The sequence below is a fragment of the Orbicella franksi genome, chromosome 11 (genome assembly GCF_964199315.1).
Source record: "Orbicella franksi chromosome 11, jaOrbFran1.1, whole genome shotgun sequence".
Classification (NCBI taxonomy): domain Eukaryota; kingdom Metazoa; phylum Cnidaria; class Anthozoa; order Scleractinia; family Merulinidae; genus Orbicella; species Orbicella franksi.
In genome coordinates this window covers 5,066,644-5,088,565 of record NC_138155.1, presented here as the reverse complement: position 1 = coordinate 5,088,565, position 21,922 = coordinate 5,066,644, and the positions used below count along the sequence as shown (strand labels likewise).

The 21,922-nt window shown below is 41.1% G+C and overlaps 1 protein-coding gene and 1 pseudogene across 2 annotated transcripts in view; one reads left to right on the top strand and one right to left on the bottom strand.

Moving 5' to 3' along the window:
• Positions 1 to 21,922, top strand: part of LOC145502921 (uncharacterized) — a 124,813-nt gene that overhangs the window by 62,269 nt on the left and 40,622 nt on the right. The gene's annotated exons all lie outside the window — the stretch shown is intronic.
• LOC145502923 (uncharacterized) overlaps positions 7,943 to 21,922 on the bottom strand; it is a 38,188-nt pseudogene continuing 24,208 nt past the window's right edge. The window contains exons 3-5 of the transcript XR_014051404.1: positions 17,237 to 17,366; positions 16,142 to 16,342; positions 7,943 to 9,056 (exon numbers count right to left, since the gene is read on the bottom strand). The product of XR_014051404.1 is annotated as an uncharacterized LOC145502923 (transcript). The remainder of the gene's footprint in view (positions 9,057 to 16,141; positions 16,343 to 17,236; positions 17,367 to 21,922) is intronic.

The following is a 21,922-nucleotide window of genomic DNA, read 5'->3' as shown; positions in this document are numbered from 1 at the left end:
GTTTCATTTGGGGTAAAGGTATCGCTGCCACAGAAACAGTTGAATGAGGACACAAGGCGAGGATGTTTGTCAACGATAAGCTCCACCTTTGATCCACTCGGCATGTTTGGGCCAGTCCTGCTTCCCGCTAAAAGAGTGATGCAGAAGACTTGGCAGTTGAAGCTCCATTGGGACGACAAGTTACCAGAGGACTTGTTGAAAGGCTGGAAGAAGTGGAAGGAAGAGTTGGTATTTCTTAGTCAAGTAAGCTTCCCTCGTTGTAACTTGCCTGGTGGCTGTTTAACCAGCGCGGCTTTTCAACTCCACCATTTTAGTGATGCATCAGAATATGGGTACGGAACTGTCTCATATTTGAGAAAAGAAGCTGAGGGCGGAACCGTGAGTTGTTCCTTTATCATGGCCAAGAGCCGCACCGCTCCTCTACAGCATGTCTCCGTGCCAAGGCTAGAGCTGCAGACTGCCACAATTGCAGTACGTGCTCATGCAATGATCTTAAAGAAGATTGATTTGAATATTTCCTTGACATTCTTTTGGACAGATTCCAAGATCACAATGAATCTCGTAGATTCAAGACATACGTTGCAAATCGAGTTTCTGAGATCAGGAATGTGTGTAAGCCGAGTCAGTGGAGACACTGTCCAGGACCCCTTAACCCAGCAGATGATGCATCTCGTGAACTTTCAGCACACCAGCTTCTAAGCAGTGAGAGATGGTTTAACGGTCCCGCATTTCTGTCAGAACCTGAGGAAGAATGGCCCCAGGCAGATTTTGGTAAACTGCCAGAAGACGACTTAGAAGTCAAGAATAAGAAGGCCATATTCACCTTGACGGCTTTGGGCAAGTTGCATGAACTACTTGTGAGGTACTCTTCTTGGACAGTGCTTCAGAAGAAGGTAGCCTGGTTGTTGAAGTTCAAAGCATACCTGCAGCATCGTAGAGACAACAACGTGGACGACAGTGTCAAGTATCTAACAACAGAGGATTTGGAGAGAGCAACCAGTGCCATAGTGAAGATCGTGTAAAATGAAGCTTATCAAGAGGAAATTGGAGACTTGAAAAAACGAGGGAACGTCAAGAGCTCGAGTGGAATTGTTAGGCTGCGGCCAGTGTTGGTAAATGGTGTTTTGAGGGTTAGAGGCCGCATTTCTGAAGCACCCATTGCATTGGAAGCCAAGTTCCTTATGATTGTTCCCCCAAAACATCATGTGACTCAATTGCTGATCCAAGCATTTCACCAGAAGCTAGCTCATGCTGGTCAGGATCACATATTGGCACAGTTAGGGGAACAGTTTTGGATACCCAAAGGAAGGTCTGCCGTGCGCAAGGTTGTACGATCATGCCTTACGTGCAAGAAACAGAGGGCAGTTAGGATGGAGCAGATGATGGCCACCTTACCTGCATTTCGTATCACAGCCTATGAGCCATGCTTCACGTATACTGGAGTCGACTACTTTAGCCCACTAAATGTCAAGAGGGGAAGATCAGTGGTCAAGAGATGGGGTACCATATTTACTTGTGTGAACTCCAGAGTAGTTCATCTGGAGGTGGCTACTTCCCTGGAAACAGATTGCTTCATTAATGTTTTCAGAAGATTTATCAATCGAAGAGGCCTACCCAAGTGTATTTACTCTGACCACGGGTCTAACTTCGTTGGTGCTGAAAAGGAGATCACAATTGCAATTGAAGACTGAAACCAGAAACAAATCCAAGACGAACTGCTCCAGAAGGGATGTCAGTGGATGTTCCAACCGCCAAGGGTTTCACACGCCAGTGGGGTCTGGGAAAGACTGATACGCAGCACCCATACAGCCCTGAAGGCTATTCTTGGGAAAGGCCTCGTTGACGAAGAGGTGTTAACAACGGTCCTTACCGAGGTTGAGTCGATTTTAAATTCCAGGCCGCTTGCTCCTGCTTCTGATGATCCAAACAATTGTGAACCTTTAACCCCCAACCACCTGTTGCTGCAAAGACCTGTACACACCTTGCCGCCGGGATCCTTTGTGAAAGAAGATATTTTTGTTAGAAAGAAGTGGCGACAGACGCAGATTTTGGCTGACCATTTCTGGAAGAGATGGTTGAAAGAGTATGTTCCAGCCTTACAGGAGAGAGAAATGGCACAGACTCCGCCGAAACGCAGAAGTTGGAGATCTTGTGCGTCTTGTAGATGAACCGTTGCCAAGAGGGCAGTGGCGCATGGGCCGAGTCGTCAAAGTAGTTTGCGGAAGCAATGGGCTTGCCCGAACTGTGGAAGTCAAAACCGGAGCTTCGACATCATTGGTGCGACCCATACAGAAACTTTGCTTATTGGAAGAATCGAGAAATCTCAGCCGTGATTGAGAGACACCGTGAACAAGGACATTGACATTGATACTGACGCTTGTTATTTAAATATGTTGCATATGAGAACCCATGTTTAGTATTGTGATGCTCCACTAACGTTGTGCACGGGGTAAGGTGTTGCTGAGTTCCCTGTATTGTTCATGTATTTTTCCCGCCGTTTAGTTCCGCGTTTAAGTCACGTGATTCTTTCGAGTGTGCGTGTAATGTCGAACGTCGGCAAACGTTGTAGTTGTCTATGCGATTCACTCGAAGTAACGACGGATAAGACGGATAAAGACGCAGACGATTGATGGACTTATGTACGGTGAACTAGACTGAATCTTGCCTATTGAAACCGAGGGAATTGGAAATTGGCCCTTACACCAGCTGTGGAAGAAGTGTCGTGAGACATACGAGGCAAGGCATACGAGGACATTTGCCTCTGTGAGAATGGTCGGAATGATTGACCTGGGCACAGTGCCAGGTACTATGTCTGTACTTTGTTACTTCAGTATTCACATAACACCTCAGGAAGAGTGCTCATATGTCAGTTTTGAGACAAATGTTAAAGTGGTAAGTCAATAGATACATAAGTAACTTGACACCTGTTTACAGTTGATGATTTTTTAGGCAACCTCTCCTACAATAATTTGCACAGAGAAAGTTGCACAAGACATTGCCTAGTTAACACCCCCTTAAATGTTATGACACGTAATCATTTCAAGGGCAGTTACACTGGTCAATTTTTCAATTCATGCAACTTAAATCGAAAACAAATTAGGGGATGTACATGCAATTTAGCAAAATAATGTGTTAGTTTAAAATTCTTTAATTTGGAGAGTTGCTTCAGGGAGTTATAACTCTTAGCAATGTAACCATACTGTACAGTTTTAAACAATGACAGTTGTGTTTCTCTGTAGACCTGCTATAGAGAACTGATTAGCAAGGTCCTTGATGCTTTCAAGCCAGGAAGATTCTTCATGACTTTGCTTGCTAATGAAATAAGTATTGAGATTAAACACAGTTAAACATGACAAATCAGAAGGGTACAAGTGAAGAACGGCTCTCCAAAATCTGTTGGTGAGATAATTGATAGCCATGTGCAGTTTTTTTCAGTTGTTTGACTTGCACAGTATTGGTGGGTCTTTGTAGCTTTTAAAAATCAGTCTGACATGGGAGTTATTGCTCAGACACTAAACTCTTAATTTCTATGTCAGATTGAGGTAGTAAGATTGAAACTATTCTTTTATGTCTTGAATTTACAGTGGCTCAGGGTAATTTTTCTCTCTCCATTGAACTGTGACTCATTTTGCACACTTTTAGGCATACCAGTGAGCTGGAAAGTTACAACAGCATGATGACTAGATATGTCCCCAATAGAATGGCATTTGACTGAGTTGAATTTACATCACTTTTAAGAAGCTTGTCTGTAATTGATGGAGAAAACAGATTTTAAGGCTCACAGAATGAAAAACTACCTAAAAAGAATTGTGCAAGTGTTGAAAGTTAATTTAAGTCACCTGAGGAAACAAGAAGTTGATTATCTTTTTCCTGATTTCGATATTACCTTGTTTTAGGTATCCCTACTTTATAATGAGAGTTATGTTGGCTGCCCTAGACCACAATTTCCACCTATTTAGCAAGGCAAGAACCAAGGTTGATGGTGGGCAACGTGGGCACAGGAAGTATTCAAAGCGTTTCCAAAAGTACCATGCAGAACTTGTCAAAGAAGAGAAGACATACAGCCACTTTCCCTTGCTGATTGCCAAAATGCTGCGGTTGCGTACTCGATTGGAGGGAAGTTTCAACCTGCCATCAGATGGCAACGAGTTCGATCCAAAACAAATTGCAATAACAATAGGGAAAAAAGAACCCCCTCCAACAGAGGAACTCCTCAAAGGGCCTTTGCGTTTTATTGGGAAACAAAAAATGTGAACCACCTGTGCTCCTTTTGATGCAAAGCAGGCCCCTTATTTTAGAAAAAACAGGTTCCCCTGGGTAGTTGACACTACATAAATGGCACCAAATTTGGATAACAATATTGTACATCAACCTCTTGTGGATATTCGTGGACAAAGGATTTTTATGGATATTAATGTTTAAGAAAGCTGGATTCTAACAGTTAGTACAAGTCTTGCTTGTACCAGTAACTTTTTCTGTTTAAATCAATGCTAATTTTAGTAGCAGTGTGAGCAACAAAACCAACCCATAGACAAAATATAAGTATTTTTCAATAAAATGACCCAAGGCCTTTTACGAGTGATAACCATATGCATTGTAATTTTTCAGAAATTATCAAACATGCAGGTCACAAAAACAATAGAAATGTTAACAGATGGTCTCGATTTTTTTTTTTGGGGGGGGGGGGGGGGCTATACTCCAATGCCCCCAGTGAGTAACACAAGATCCTTGTATGTAGTTGGAGAGTAAGGATTTTTTTGCATGTTGACCTTAGAAACTTGGGTGTCTTGGATTTACTTGCTTCCTTCCACTTTTACCTGAACCCAGGTTTTCATTAAACGTATATAATAAATAATAAATTAACAAATAAACCACGGTTAGAACACGAACCGCGCTTGGCCCATGGCCACGCGGTTAAAAAAAAAGAACATTGTGTAGAACATGAACCGCTCTCGGCCCATGGCCGCGCGGTTAAACAAAATAAACCACGGGTAGAACATGAACCGCGCTCGGCCAGTGGCTCCAAACCAAGAACCGGGCTTGGCCCGTGGCCGCGGGTTAAAAACATACAAAACGAAAGTGAAACTACAAATTAGTGGTGAACATTGTAGATCAGTGCTCAAGTATCCGAATCGCTGAGAAAACTTGGACGTGTGTTGTGGCATTTTAACTTAAGAACTTCAAATATCAGTTCACTACATCTAATTATGCATACTTATCAGAGTCCTTGAATTGCCCAGTTGTAGTGGGTGAGTAATAAAAGAAATTTTACATTGCCAGAATCTCTTCACTTGACTGTTCGACACTAGCTGCAAAATTTGAAGCACCATCTGCAACAGCTGCTGCGTCTACCACTCTTTCGTTACGTTCAAGACCTAATTCCTAAAAACCACACGGCATCTTTATCATACTGTGAATTGTTTTTTTTCAAAAAAAAAAATAGTAATCAAGTTGCTAGATCAAACTTACTTTGTTTTTGCACTTTGACTTGCTGCAGCTACACAAGTTGTAGAACATTTCAAATTGGCTGCTTTAGACGGGCACGCTGCCCTTCCCTTTGAACGGCAGCATTGTGCCCTACAAGAACATAATGTCCTATCTTAAACATCTTCCTCCTGTAAAAAAACGAAAACTTTATTTCCTTCTATATGTTCACTACTTACTTTCGGGTTGTAGAATCTATGTAGAAACCAACAATTTCCAGCATATGCGAAACTTTCTCACCTCGCCTGTTACATCGGTGTTTTTGTCTTCTCCGGACAATTCGCCAGCAACTAAAGATCAATAAGCATTTAAATCATTGCCAGGCCTTTCGTGGATATCACCTTCTGAAATATCAATCCGCAAGTTTTAAATATACGATCGGGAACGAAGGAACCTCAAGACGAACGACGAACAGCTGTTTCGTTCGCGCCGCGCCAACCTGAATATGCGGCAAATTGACCAATCAGACAGCCAGTCTTAACAATGTAAGAACAAACGGCCGCGGTGCATTCTGGCTGAAAGTGGCCCTTTAATGTATTATTTTATTTCAAATGAGCAATAATCAACGTAAAACACTACAGCAAAATTTGAGAGCTGTCTTGACAAACGGTAATTAATTGTAAGTTATTCTTGGACTGTGAATGAAAATACACACATCAAACATACACACTGCTAAGATTATGTCTCATCCCCTGAAAATCCCTAGCTGACTAGCAAGGTCAGTACAAACCAGGAGTGAATGGCAGGGGTTATATAGGAACTGTGTTATGAGTACTGCGTCAGAGCTATATATTACACTCTGCACTATCTGAGATTGTCTCACTAGTTTAACTTAATATGTGTTAAAAGCGCTCAACCTTTTCAATGTGTGCCAGCTAAGTTTTAATTCCGTATTGGAGCCTGCGACCTCAGTCTCGTTTCCATAACTCGGTTCTATTCGTTTGATCAGCACCTGACCAGACCCGATATAAGGTCTCTTCCGATAATATGCGTACGTCCTAAAAGTAATCAAACTTGAGGTATTATGGCAGGCTCATTGTAATATTGACAACAAGAAAGCTTGCTTTAGGGACAAGACTGTTGTGACTCTTAAAATGCCCCAGTGAGCCACAACTTTGTTTTTGTCATGCGAGAGATTGGCTAATATATTTTATTCGGAGCATTTCGAAACGAAGGAAATCACTGTGAAACTAATCAAGATAATTAAACATACTTTCAGGAACACCACTTACAGTAAAGCAATAAGATTTTGCGTCACCATGCAACATCAATAATTTCGATGGCATGGAAAATGGCGGAGCTGACTGGGGTCTTAAGTCGACCAAATGCATCAGGCGCGCGCAATTTCTACCGTCGATCCCAGCAAAATTGCCGCGTTATTTCCGAACTCCTAGAGATTTTAGCCGAATTTAATCATAATTAAGACAGCCACTAAAAAGTTAAGCTTTGTACGCCGCATATACATAGAGAATTTAAGAATTGTTGTTCACCTGCTTTACCGGCTTGCAGTTTGTATATTTTCGCTTCCAACCCTTACAAACCTCGAGGCCAGGAAAACCGGGAGTGGCATTGAAGTTTTGCGTTCGACCGTGGTTAAGTTGTGACCTGAGTTGACCTACGATATGCCTGGTGAACAAGCAAGAACGTCCATGTAATTGTTGGTAGTTCTAGGCCAGTAGTCCTTTGAAATCAGTAACATACAGTTGAACCCCACAATTTCGAACTCTCAGAGGAAGCAAAAATTAGTTCGAAACAGCCGATAGTAAATGAATGAAGGGCAAGTCCGAGGGAAAAGGTTTGGAGTTCGAAATAATGAGTTCGAATTAGCGGGGTCCAATTGTATATCATTCCACATTACGCAATAGCCTACCGCGTACTAAGCACTAAAAGCAGAATGCACTAAAATTCAATTCAAAAGTGGAAATCCCAGGGGAAGGAGGAATTCTCTACGGGGAGGCCCATTCCGAGGTTCAACCCCTTACCCTTTTGTACACCATTTTGCCAGAAAAGGTGCCCCTTTTGTATACGATTCATTGAAAAAAGGTTCCCCTTTCACATACTTTCATAACTGGCCCTTATTATAAATAAATCGCTGAAAAGGAAGTTCATGTAGTGGCTAACAAATGACATGATACAGCCATAAGGTGCGTCTGTTCGAAATATTTTAATTAAAGGCCCTTTAACATAACTAAATGACATATTTTCCTAACTTTTCATACACCTCAACTCAATCACTAACCTTTCATATACCTGATCCCGAAAAATTACCCCTTTCGGGCGGAGCCTCCCCGTATAGACCATAAAAGGGTGTAACAGCCCCCGAGGGAGGGTTAAAATACGGGAGGAATAATTTATTTCTGTGCAGGGTTCTATTTTCTTCTTCGTTTCCAGTGTACACCAACGATGTAATTATAAGAATCGAAAGGAAACATTTTACAATCATTTCGTACTTGGAGTCTCAAGATACACTGCACTAAGATGGCGAGTTTTTTTCTTGGCTCAAGATTTTCATTTTTTCATCCAAGCTCATGTGTTTATCCTCAAGAAAGGTGCTCCGCACGAACATCAGGGAATAGACGACAACGTTGCGTGCAGACTCGACGCGCAAAACACGCAAGTCTTCGACAGGCACACGCATTTCAGGGTCGGGAGATGTCGACTCGAAGTTGAGAACCGTGGATTTATATGATTTGTAGCTGCCAGGTTTGCAGTAGGCTTTCAAGAGGACGCACCATTCCTGGGATTCAGAGATGACTCGCTCCGAATACGCTTCATGAGATGAGTACAAAATGCATGGGGAGGGGAAAATCGCTGCTGCCCAGCTAGCGATACCAAGATACGCTCTGTTGAGTTCGAAGTGGCCCTCTTCTGGCAATATACCATTTGAGCCAGCGGGGATAAGGCCGTTCTTTATGATGGACTCCAGATGTCTAAAATGAGTACCATACCATGCTAGATCCCAATAGCGGCAAATACCATCCCACTGGGCTCGCGTGCCTCCGTCAAGGATGCTCTGATCACGTGTGAGTTCCTTAGCTACGACTTCCTTTTGGTACTTTATCAGTCACACTCTGTGTACAAGGCACTTACCTCTGAGCTCTGTGGTAAAAGACAAAATTTTGCCTGTCGACGCGGTTTGGATCAGACTACGTATCTCGGGCGTGGCACTTTCGTCCAGAACAGTCCTTCCAAACTGGTTTTTGATGTCAGTTTTCGCACCATGTTGGAGTAAAAGCTCAACGATCAGTGTATGACCATAGTATGCTGCATCATGAAGGGGCCTGCTACCAGTAGATTGTACTTCATCGATACATGCGCCTTTCTCTTGGAGTAACGCGCACGTTTCATAGAAACCTGACCTACTTGCGATGTATAGCAGTGTCCGAGCGCGCTCATCCTTATCTTGCAGAAGATCTTTTCCATACCTGATCTCGGAAGCAAGCGCTCTTGTGTGCCCACATGCTGCTAGCACGAAGTGGTCAGACTTTGTGATGACAAACTCGTCCAAGCCACATTTTTGCACGTACCTGTCAGCTGTTGACGTGAGCATGTGATAGACTACAGATGCCATTGTGTACCACATGCACAAGGCTTGCTTTAAAAATTTCTGCTTTAAAGATTGAAAATTATATAAGATTTCGATTTAAAACTTACCTCAACACAGATTTATACATTCAGTAATGTCAAAGCAGCATTGCAAATCACTAGTAAGGTGGTAAGTTTGAAAGCTTCTCTGGATCTCATGACTCTTGGAACCAGCCATACTAACAACAAATAAGTTATTACTGCAGTTATAGGTGAACAGATGGATGGTACAAATAACCACTTTGAAGTTCTTGGATCTAAGGATGGAAAAGACAAACATTGAATTAACTATATGGTTGGTTGCCTAGTGGTTTAGGTTGGACTCGGAATCGAGTGGTCTGCCGGACCGCAGGAGCTGCATAGGGTTATTACAGTGTGCTCTTGTGCAGGACACTTTACTTTCACATTACCTCTCTCCACACAGGTTTATAAAGGGATATAAGAGGCAAGCTATGATAGATTGGCATCCCTTTCTTGAGCCACTTTATGCGAGGGAAACTGTAGGATTAGCTCTGACAATATTATGGGACACTTAATTGAAGCAATCCACGCCAACATTTAAGTCGTGCACCGACTTCAATGCTTTAAGAAAGTACTGAAAATGTGAATTGCAAAGGAAAACAAAACAAAACAACTGAATAAAAGCTGTCGATCGACACTCAATGGGCATCTCGATTGACTGTACTCCGCTGACACTCATTATCAACGTCTTGATTTACACCTGATCCACACTCGACCGACAGTCAGTTGATTGTCGGCCGAGTATCAACTGACTCATATATATTCAATCCACACTCAATGTCGTGTCTGTGAAAATTAGTCAACTCTCAACTGACTGTCGACTGAGATGTTGATCGAGTGTTAAGGGAGTGTCAATTGAATATTGATCGAGTGTCAATCGAGGGTAACAATCGACACTCGACCGCGAATGCCTTTTATAGTACACATGATCCAAATATTCTGCATCTGGCAGAGCTAGTCTCCCAGTTTCTATTACTAGCATCACATGTATTGCAAGTGACTATAGCAAGCAGTGGTAACAATGACAGAGGTATTCGCAGTATCGCATGGTGCAAAAAGGACAGGCATTGAGTAGAAGCTGGGGCTTATAGTGACCAAAAGCACCTACACACATTCATTAACCTCTGAAAATCCAGGAAAAAGTATTTCTTCATTTAAATAGGGGAAAATTGTCTATTAAATATTTACAGTCAAATTTGCAAAACTCTGAACACCTGAAATATGTTTGGAATGTTTACTGCTTATATAATCAGTCACAACCAAGATCTTCAACTACAGAAACCACACAAAACAGACGAGTTTCCATTGGTCATGGAACAAATCTGTTTTGTTTCAAAATAAATCCTTTAATTGTTTTTGTTATACAAGAATTTAGATAATTGCTGACATCCTAATTAAACACTAAAGAAGAGGGTTTGGGATATTTTTAATGAAAAAAAAAAAAAATTTCACAGACCATCAACGCAATGTGCCGGGCCAATGGGACTGAATGATTGGTAAGGGTGGCAGTTAAATCACTCGAGCGCAAATGATCCGTATCAGTGCTTTCATTGTACAATTGTTTGCTCACTATAGATAAATCGAGTTGCTATTTTAACCAAAGATGATAATAAAATATCTAGCAAGGTTAGCCATCAGTTAAATTATGTGTCGCTTTGCTTGAGTAACCATCCGTCCCAGCTTGTCAATTCTTTTTTTCCCTCAAACTAAATACCGAATGTGGCTCTTGATATGAAAAAATAGTGCTCAATTATTTAGACTTCCAGAAATTAATATATAAAGACAGAGGGTATATCTTAGGATTAAGTGAAAACCAAACACTAAATTTATATAGTTCTGCGACCGACGGAATCCCTCTGTTGTCTGTGGTGTCTGTAATTGTCTGTGGTTTCTGTAGTCTGAAGATCTCACTTGTGATATGAAAATGTGTTCCCTCTACAATTAGGTTCATTTTCATGCAAATCAACCTCATTTTTACATGAAAGGTTTTGCATGAGGACTCATTTTGAAACACTGACACGTTAGGTTACTCACAAATGGCGTAATAATTATCCTGAAGGTTGACATATACACAACATAGGTGACTAAATACTAGTGAAAGCTTTTCCATGTTTTGATTTATGATCTGTTCTCTGGAAAGCATGGAAAATGATATTTTCAACCCTCTAAAAATAGAAAATTTCTTAGGGGGAAGGCATCCCAGCGTTTACAAGGAATTAAAAACACATTTTCAATTGCCTTCCCTTGACTTTCAATTTTCTTATTATAAATGTATTCCTCTCAACATGCATCTTTCTGATATCATCAATAAAAGTTCTGTTAAAATGTCATTAAGATGTATTTTCCGCAAGGTAGATAACCCTGAGATTTAATACAGAAAAAAATTGTGATTATTCATGCTTTATGAGCAGGCGGTGTTGGACACGACTCGCAAAGCATGCCGGAAGAAATTTTCCCCGAAGCTCATTTTCATCTGATCGCTGAACGGCAAACATCTCCACATGTTGATGGTGATGTGGAAATATGACTTATAGGAGGTTCGTTCGCATCCGAATCTGAAAGAAATCTGGAATGACATCCATATGAAATGTTCCGCAGGCCAAGTAATAGCTGTAGATGACCTAGGCTCGATTTACAAAGCCACCATTTTCAGTGCTGAACAGATGGTTTTAGGAATCGAAGCTTCGCGGTTCGTCGGATCTCTACGGTTGAAAAACAAATTATTTCCGTTTCTGACCTCTTCGAATTCGATCTTAACTTGCCGGAATTGAACCTACCTTCGGCACTTTCCTTCTTAAGCCTGGTTCTCATATCCTGCCGACCTACCTGCGACGTAGTCGCCGATTGCAACAGACAACGTTCGGCGATCTGTCCCGGCGGGTCCCCGGCTTGTCTGCGATGGATCGCCGACATACTCAAATTTACTCGAAATGCAAATCGAATTGCGCAATTTTCAAATAGTTTACCTATAAATATGGATCCAATCGTCTTACTGGAGTACGTTGCGTCCGCAGATGATGTTCACATAAAATATTTTCATCGCCGACAACCACCGACAACCGCCGGCTTGCCTGCGAAGTTGAACTCAGCTCAACTTCGCAGGCAAGCCGGTGGTCAATGCCTGGGATAGATTATGATTCGGCGATAAATGTTCACATATTCCGTAACGGTGTCCCAGGCCGTGTCGGCGGCTATGTTCCAGGTATGTCGGCGGCATATGAGAACCAGGCTTTAGATATCTCGACTGGTGTGTGAAGTGTATCAGTGTATTGCTGGCCGACAACATGGTTGTTAAAAGATATTATGTTTTCGTTCGACGATAAGAGAGCTGAGAAGTAAAACGTACGAAGAAAAGGGTTGAATAATTCGAAATCAAAGCAATGTTTTGTCCTTGAAAACTTGTGCAAAGCTTGATTAATCGAGTTTCGCCCGCTATATTTCCTTATTAACCAAAAGGAATCATAAACAGCTTGCTAATGAGCTATGGCTCTTTCAAAATAACAAAAACAATTTGCAATAAATGGAATTAAAAAACCTAGAAGCTTAATGGAAGAAGTAGGGTATGTTTTGCTTTAATATAAGTGGTAAAAAATAATTGTATTCGTGCCCTGTACCAGGTCACACTTCCAGCAAATTCTTGTTCAACTTACAAATCCAAGATTAAATATGTACCGTGTGGATCTATTTTGTAGACAATGGGATAACACGATTTTGGTCTTGTTCAACTTCCTTGAAATATCATAAAATATTTCCTGGCAATATCAATGTTCAAACTGATGCGAGTGTGAGATTTCTCTTCGCCTAGTGTTTAGGTGTTGGATGTAGCTAGTATCTGCTCCAAGTGTCCATTCCTGGGTTCTCAGTACATGTGAGGCCATGTAAAAGGGAAATCAGGTTCAATGGAAAGAACGCTTGGTTGAATTACATGAAATGAATGCTTTTGACAAATAATATACCTCATGCTATTTAAAGTGGTTGCAACTAAAATTGCAGATGGGGGATGTGAAAAAAAAAAACTGACTTACATTTACTTGCAAATAATAATTCAATTCCAAAGTATGCTTTTTAAACTGAATATTTGCAAAGTGCTGACAAGCACAACAAAAAACCAGCAAAATAGCACAAAAACCATATTCTGGAAACAGCGGCCAACATTAAGTTCACTTATAAATTAGTAAACTGGAAGATTGTGAATGATAGGCACCGTCAATTAGCAATGAATGAATAGCTCATGGTCCTGTACCTTCATTGCATATCCTCATATCACATCTCTGCTGAAGTTTACGGTTCAATGTAACTTGTGTAAACTAAAGGGAGCTATTTACCCAGAACAGTGCTATGCAGGCCATTTGAAATATCTGTCAGTTTAAAATTTATTATTTACTGCAAGTCCTGTGGTCAACAACACAGTGATCGTGTACCGATATTAACATTTCCTACATTGGCTGTTAAATGTTTTGCCAAAAACAGTCTCCACAGCTCTTCCTCGTGTCGACTCGTAATGACTGTGACCAACTGAATTCAGAATAATCTAGCATGTAGCTGTATCCTAGATCATCTGTAGTGAGATGTTTTGACTGAAATAACTAAATTGTAACAACATTTTAAAATACAAGCAGATGCACTATATTGAACACTTGCAGTAGCTCTTAAAACTTGGGATTGCCATGCAGCTTTCTAAGTAGTCACTTGCATTATGTCATTATGTATTCTGTTTTGGTCTATTCCATTCTAAATTTGATATCCTAAACAGCAGCATGCTGTAGCCTTCCTTGTTAGATCACTACAGTGTAAGTGGATAAATTTAGTTCTTGGGAAATATAGCAAAATTAAGTCCAAGCCCATAGTCTTTAAAAATACCAGCGGGTAATTCAGCATTTGCTTCAAACACATTGGCTGGTTCTGCTCCAGGTAAGTTGACAATTATACGTAACTATACACATGAAACACTTATTAGTTATTGATGTATAGTCTCCCACTACTACCAACATTCAAAGGAAAACAAGCATAAAGAAGTGGGAGATCAAAAATAATCAGCCATAGATGACTGACCAATAACATCCGATCCAAGAGTAGTAAATTTCTGTTAGAGATACCAATTCAAGACAGGCAGTGATCATGATAGTGAAAATTCACTGTAAATGAGATGATATCTTTAATGGACTAGCATCCAAAGCAGGATCCAAAAATCTTGAACATCGGCCAAACAAACGGATGACATACGCGCTACAAAAAAAAAAACGTAACAAGAAAACATTAAGATGTAAAGGGAACAAGCCGAGCCACAAAATAACAATGGTAGAAATCACACAACTACTCCTGACAAATCAAGGAAAATGCCCCAGCTTCAAGTCCGATTTTGACCGTTAAAACGGCGGGGCCCGCCTGGGCCCGCCGGACTTTTCTTAAAGTTCAACTCTCGAACTAAAGTTTCACGCAAAAATAATTCACAATACTGATCCCTGTTACCCCGCAAACGACCAAAGAATATCCATGTCAAGCGCGTGTGGTACACAAACGTTTTTAACATAGCATGATTCTCATTGACTAGTTCTGATGCAAAAATTGCTTACCTGCACTTGAGGCTTGGCAAATAACTGGTCTAGATATTACACTAACAGCTCCTAGAAAATGTTCGCTTGATTCTCATGATGAGTGCAGAAATCGGTCGAGAAACGACAACCTACTCTCCATTCGCAACGAAAAATGTGTCCGCCATTGCTCCGGCTGACACGACATATGATTGGTCGAATACTGTCACGTGAACCGTGTCCAACACCGCCCGGTTTATGAGAGAAGAGGTGAGAAGTTTAAAAAAAGAATGAATGGGAGATGAGTTTTTGTTCAGTTTCTCTAACTTACTGCATGGGCTGGTAACCATAGGAGGAGCCATCCTTGTTATTTTCAGTTTATTATTTCTTCTTTGGTTGTTTTCCACCAGCTTGGAAAGTTATGTGTTCTTAAAAACGGCCTGAAATTTTTTATGTCTTCTCCCATGTCATTGTTTTGTTCTGGAAAATATCCATACCTCTCCCATAGAGGACATTTTTGTTTGAAGCTCCTCCCCTCTCCCTCCCCGTCCCTCTGTAAATTCCAGTTTTAGTTCATACTTTCCTTTACGCTACAAGACAGAGATAATAAATTCACTTCCCTTTCTTCTCGGTGCAAGACAATAGTAACCTTTGCTTCCAGCGGCTCGATTTCCTACCGGGTATGCGTGAATTACGTCAGCATGTCACATATATTCTGCTTTGTTATGCAAAATGTTTATACCCAATCAAATTTTTAGTTATTTTCGGTTGAACTGCAGCGGATTAATTGAATTTCGACTTTTCCACCCTTAATTTGTTAGAGAAACTAGAGAAATTTTGTTCAAAACTACGAAGTACTTAGCGAAAAAGAAACAACTGGCTGAGAAAAAAAAAAGCTGGTTGCAGATAAACAAACTTTTTAAAAATTATTAAAATCTATCAACCCTGACATCTTGTTAATCGCTTGTTAACGTCAATGTGTAGTTCCAGAAAAATATCCGTGCCTTCCCCACAGAAGGGATTTTTTCCAAGACCCCCCACCCCTCTGGAAATTCCAATTGAGCTTGATACATTTCTTTAATTTTTTTGGTCTTAGAGAACCCCTTGCCCCCTCCCCCCCGGGAAAGTCCAATCTCTTCTGTTGATGAACAGCAATAGTTAAATTCTGGAACTGTGCAAACACCAAAAGACCAAAGATTGCCACTTATTCATCATCGAACAAAAGTTTTGAATTCGATGAGTACATGACGAACCCATGTCAATGCAGCGTTGCCAGTTTTAATTTTTAGCCAATCACAGGACAGCAGATATTGTCGGCAACCTCGCAAATGGACAGCGTTGTGAAAAACGATTGAGAGGTTGTAAGCAAAGGTTCCCACTAGTCTCTCACTGAGCAGAAGAGGATGGAATCTCTTTCTTGCAGGGTAACTTTCCTTTAAAAATATGTCTTTGAGATCCCCCTCCACCTTGGAATTTCCAAAAATCCTCCTTGGGTGGGTATGGATATTTTCTGGAACCATGCACTATTCTGGCGCACTGATTGGGTTATTTTCGCCTTCAAAGCTTTGTCGATTGCCTCACTAGACGACACGTGAAACGAATGATGATCCAGCACTTGCCACGGGTTTATGGTTTCGGGAATGTCAACTCTGCCTTGTCCTTTAACATAGTAAGATACGATGCAGCCATATTTTTTTTCCATTGGGATAACAAGTCTCCCTCTAAATATAACCATGACCATAATTAGAACAGAATATAGAGATCGGGAAATTCGCGTAACCTTCCCAGGAGGGGAGTGGCAAGTGTTTGCAAGTGTCGATAAACTAGAAGGGTGGCCAACATTAACAGTTCTACCTTCAGGATCTGGTTCTGGAATCTCCGTTCTTAGCTTAATTAATTTGCATTGATGTTTCACCTATCATTTAAAATCTAAGCCAATTTTTCGGTTATCAGTAATTTTTGCATGTTAAGGTGTTTCGATCATAACAAGGACTTTCAATCAGCTTTTTACCGGACGTGAGTCTTCCCTCTATTCGGGATATGTCCAGAAATGCATGCAGTAACGGAAATGGCAGATTTGACAAAATTTTGTTGACGATTTTGACCGATTTCACGAAATTTGTAAATCTGTGGCAATTTTGGCGAAAGTGACGATTTTGCCAAGGTTGTTGGGAAAATTATATGGGTGAATATCGCCAAAATCGACAAATTCGCCAACATGTTAGGCCTGTCTCTGATGATGTAATTTGTATAAAAATCGCCAAAATCGTCAAATTGGCCATCATGCTAACGCCGTCTCTGATGAGATAATTTGCATGGTTATGGCTGGCGAAAAAGTCGTCAAAATCGTCAATTCCACCAAGCTGATTCCGCTTTGAAAAATTTGACTAACATTCGCCAATTCGTCGAAATTCACTCAGTTTGACCAAATTTCGTCAAATCTGCCATTTTCGTTATGGCGTGCATTTCTGGAGAAAAGTGCTTTATTGGAGCAATGTAAAAATTACACCAGTTATTACAAATAGATTGACGTTTGGGTAAGACCTGAATTTTGCCGCGAGCTAGATGTGATAGAAGTAAGCTAACACTAATATGAAAAGTACGACTCGATTCACCTGAACAGCTGGTATCATTTCTTCCTCCACAGGCCTGCTCCCCACTATCCGTTCATAAAAGTGACTGACAAACCTCGCAAAGAATGCCATCTGCTATTTCTGATGATGAACTACAAAAACTCTGCAAGACCTTTAAATATAAAACAAAGTTTTACTTATCATGTTCTACTCTGTTGGTGTAGAAACATGTTAAAAGTGTCGATTGCCTAAATAATTATTGAGCCCAAACATATCGATCTTTGTTATGTATATGGAGGTGGTGGGGGAAATGCCATTAATTTGATAAGAGCAATGATCATAATACCGGAATGGCTACGTATAGTGCACTAGGCCCTTGTTTAAAGTAAAGTCTGCATACGAGCCAAGTGGCCCATCAGGCGTACACCGGCTTATGTAGCATGAAGCGACAAGGAATATTTCTACTTCCCCCTGGATGGGATGCTAGTCCATCGCAGGGCCACCCACAGCATTAAGTTTGCCGGTACCCATTTATACACCTGGGTGGAGATCCAGAGGCACTGAGAGTAAAGTATCTTGAACAAGAACACAATGCAATGTCCCGGCCAGGGCTCGAACCCGGACCGCTCTATCCGGGGACGAGCGCATACACTAACCATGAGGCCACCACGCCTCCCTAGGCCTTTGTTTACCGACAGTTTTTAAATGGCTTCTATACATTCAATTTATCTCTAGTACCACATCAAAAAAACACTTCGTCGAGGCTCAATTTTCGAGTGAACTTCCTAAAAGCTCTTAATGGTTGTTCAAAAAAAATTGAATGGTTTCAAACAGTAAGCTACTACAAATCCATCAACGACTGGACGAAACTGTTGGAAGTCGGCGGACCTCAAAGATATTTAATTTGCTGGTATAGACATTATTGCTGTGGGCGATTTACCTCAGCAAGCTCGACCTAGCAAGCAGAAACCTTTTTGTAATAAGTTCATGATGATACAGCTGGCTCATATTAAAGGATGATAAAATAGTTATTGAGCTCTTAAACAGATTGATGGTTGTACAATACACAGAAGCCGAAATGAGTGACCGACCCCTCGTTTGCATATCATTCGCATAATCTGCATATCACCAATAACACTTAACTTGCTATCGCAATTCACACGTTAAAAACGGAATTGACTATTCTAGCATTTTGTATAAGATTTGTAGATTTCAAAGCTCGATTCTGCTTTCGCTGTAAGTTTCTATTCCGCGACACGCGATGCTCGATTCAAGTTTGACAGTGGGGTGATTTCTCTGAACCAATCACAATTCTTTGCTACACATTGCATCCAATCGTATTGCTCCATTTTGTTCAGACAATAGATGACCTCAAATTGCGATTTTTTTTTCCAAAGTGAGTAAAGGCCCCCAGACCAAAACATTAAGTGTGTGGAAATGGAGAGGGCTCACTCTTATTGGGAAAATACAAATTGTCAAATCATTTGCCATTCCAAGATTTATGTCTGCAGCTTCCCTTATTCATGTTTCCAATGATCTCATGTACGCAACAAACAAAGATTTTTTTATTTCATTTGAAAAAAAGAGGATAAGATAAAGCTATTAGCTTTGATTCATAACATTGAATATGGAGGGTTAAAGATGCTTGACTTAGATTCTATGATTCTAGCACAAAGAACTATGTGTTTGAAGAAGTATATTGAAGATTATGCTGGTCCTTGGAAATTTTTCTTGAGTTGAGTTGATATGAAGCTGTAATGAATCAACTTGTGTGGAGTAATGAATACATTCTGAATTATGGTAAATCACTATACCGTGCCTTCTTTCACAATGCATTCAGGATAAGTAAAGTCGGAGATTTGGTTTCCAAAGATAATATTTTTCTAGGAAGTGAAAAAATCCTCAATGCAAAACTGACTCCAAGTCAATGTTTCCTGTTAACTGGAGTAGTTAGTGCCATACCGAATGATCGGCGTTCTACCGTCAAGGGAAGGAAAACGTGTTCACGTTGAACCGAATGTTTTCATTGAAAAATTCGTTTCTAGTGCCAATAAGAGGCGAGATGTTTCTTCTTTCAAGCATCTCCTCCAAAACACTTTACAGAGAATTCCGTTCCAGTAAAGAAATTCCTTCGACCACTCAAACGAAAGAAGGAGCAACCTAACCTCTCTATAGATTGGTAAAGAGTAAAGTCTGCATACAAGCCAAGTGGCTCATTAGGCCGGAGCTTATCCCGGTTTCAGTAGTATGAAGCGACCAGGAGTATTTCTACTCCCCCATGGATTGAAAAGAAATCGACTCATTAGTCTTCAATTGTACTTTGGACACAAAGTTGGGAGTACTTCAATATAAATTGGCTGGCCATCCATAAAAGCGAATTAGATTTTTCACTCAAAGACGTTTTGTTCGGTAAATTTGATATTGATGAAGAATTTATAGTAATTAACCACATTCTTTTGCCTGCGAAGTTTATATCTATGGGTGTAAGCTCTACAATACAAAACCGTCTTTAGAAGTTTTTAAGGCTAAATTGAAAGCCACTCTTAACATAGAATTGTTGATTGCCAAAAGAGATGGTAAACTAGTACAACGTAACAAAAAGTGGGATTACTTTATTCCCGTATTAGAATAAGCATCTCTCCTTTCTATTAAATTCACTGGCACCAATTTATACACCCGGCTGGAGGCAGGCACTGTGAGAGTAACGTGCCATGATCAAAAAGTCCCCGGCCAGGGTTCGAACCAGGGCCGCTCGATCCAGAGACGAGCACACTAACCGTGAAGCCACTGCGCCTCCCACCATCCCAGTAATGCTAGTGACAAAAGGTCAGTGGCACTGAGAGACAGTCTCCTCGAAGTTTCTGTCAAGGGCAATAGGGTGTCTTTGACAGAATAGGCCTAACAGCTGCATTTTGGACACGCTGTAGCTTAAAAATTTGCACACTGGGAAGTCCATAGCTGAGTCAAGAGGTAATAAAGGCATGGACAATTGTACACAGACTATTCTCAGATAGTTATTTCGTAATTTTTTTTTTAATATTATATAAATTTTAGAATGTAGTCCTGCATACCTCAAGCACAGGCAACAGAGTAATGTCATTATCACCAATGCGTAAACAAATGTTGCAATCTAACTTATTTAGCTGATACGTGTTCCAATTAAGGTAATAATGTTACACTATGTAAATATGTCACACCTTCGCACTAGCACCTATCACACAGCACTTACAACCACGTAATTAGCATAAAGCACTGCCATTGTGCATTTGTATAAATTAGGCAGTTATTCAAATTAAAACGCCCAGTTTTTCATACCGCAAAGTGAGTAAACAACATGATGGCAGCGTGCCGGTTGATTATTTCCCAACGGATATTTGGATCTAGTGATCTACTAGTCATGTTTTCTCCGGTTTAAACCAAGAAGACTTCGAACACACCGTTTCCAGAATTCAAAACAACAGGAGATGAAAGCACGACCTTGAAACCTACATCGAGGATTTGATAGATTACTGCATAATACAAAATTGGTACGATACATCGAAAGAAACCGACGAAGCCAAGTGAACCAAGCCGGATAAAGCTATGGCATGCCTCAGGGCATCTGTCTCCTGCGGCAGGAACGGTGCACAAATACAGTCTGGGTTTAAGCGAAGCCGATTTGAAGAAACCTCACAGTGTTGTCAATGCGTTAAGAGAACATTATGGTGCTAGTGTTGGAGTATCAGGGGAACGACAAAAGTCCCTTTGCCTACTGCAACAAGTAAATGAGTCGATCGCGTCATGGGAACGAGAATACGAAATCAAGACTTTGCAGACGAACTCATGAGGGACCAATTTATCGCCGGCCTAACGTCGGATGCCCTTCGAGTGAAGTTCATCGGGAAAGGGCACAGGCATAAAACCACTCAAGCAAAGGTCAAACTACGCAAAGTGGTCGAAGTCGCCAAAACATTCTAGGCAACCACGTTCACGAATCAGCTAATGAAAACAGCCAGAAACACACAGCAGGAGCAGGTTAACTACACAACCAAATCGCCCCAGTTGTCACAGTGTCTTTGGTGTAGCGTGAAACATCAACAGCCCCGTCAGCAACAATGCCCGGCAATGGGAAAAAATGTGGAAAATGTGATATCTCTGGCCATTTCGCGCGCGTCTGCAGGGGTGGAACACGACGACAAGCTCGACAACAACAATCCAAATTTGTCCCTGAAGACACAAACGAGGAAGCCTTACCTAATACATGAGAGAAAACAAAAGTCGTGAAGGCGCAGATCAACTCTGCATCCACTTGCAATACCATTCCCAGCACTCTTCTGATGAGAAAGCAATTTCCTAACGCAGAAATTCGTCGGATTAGCAAGATAAACACGTATGGAAGTGAAACTATGCGTCTTGAAGGCCAGGTGACCTTATGCTGCGAGAGAAGGGGCAGGATTTACACCATGGATTTCTTTTTGGTAAACGTTCTAGATGAGAAACCAGCACTTCTCAGTGGAAGGGATGCACAAGCCCTAAATTACTTGAGGGTGTACGCTGACGAGACGGCAAACGCAGCTGAAGAAATTTCGCAAAATGCGGAACCAGCTCCACCACTAGGAAAGCTGACGAAGGACGATGTATTACAGTGCTACTCGAACGTATTCAGCCGAGGGCGTGGAAATCCTGTAAAAACCTCCATGCACATCGAGCTGGATCCCAATGTCAGGCCAGGGCACGTACAAGCGCTTA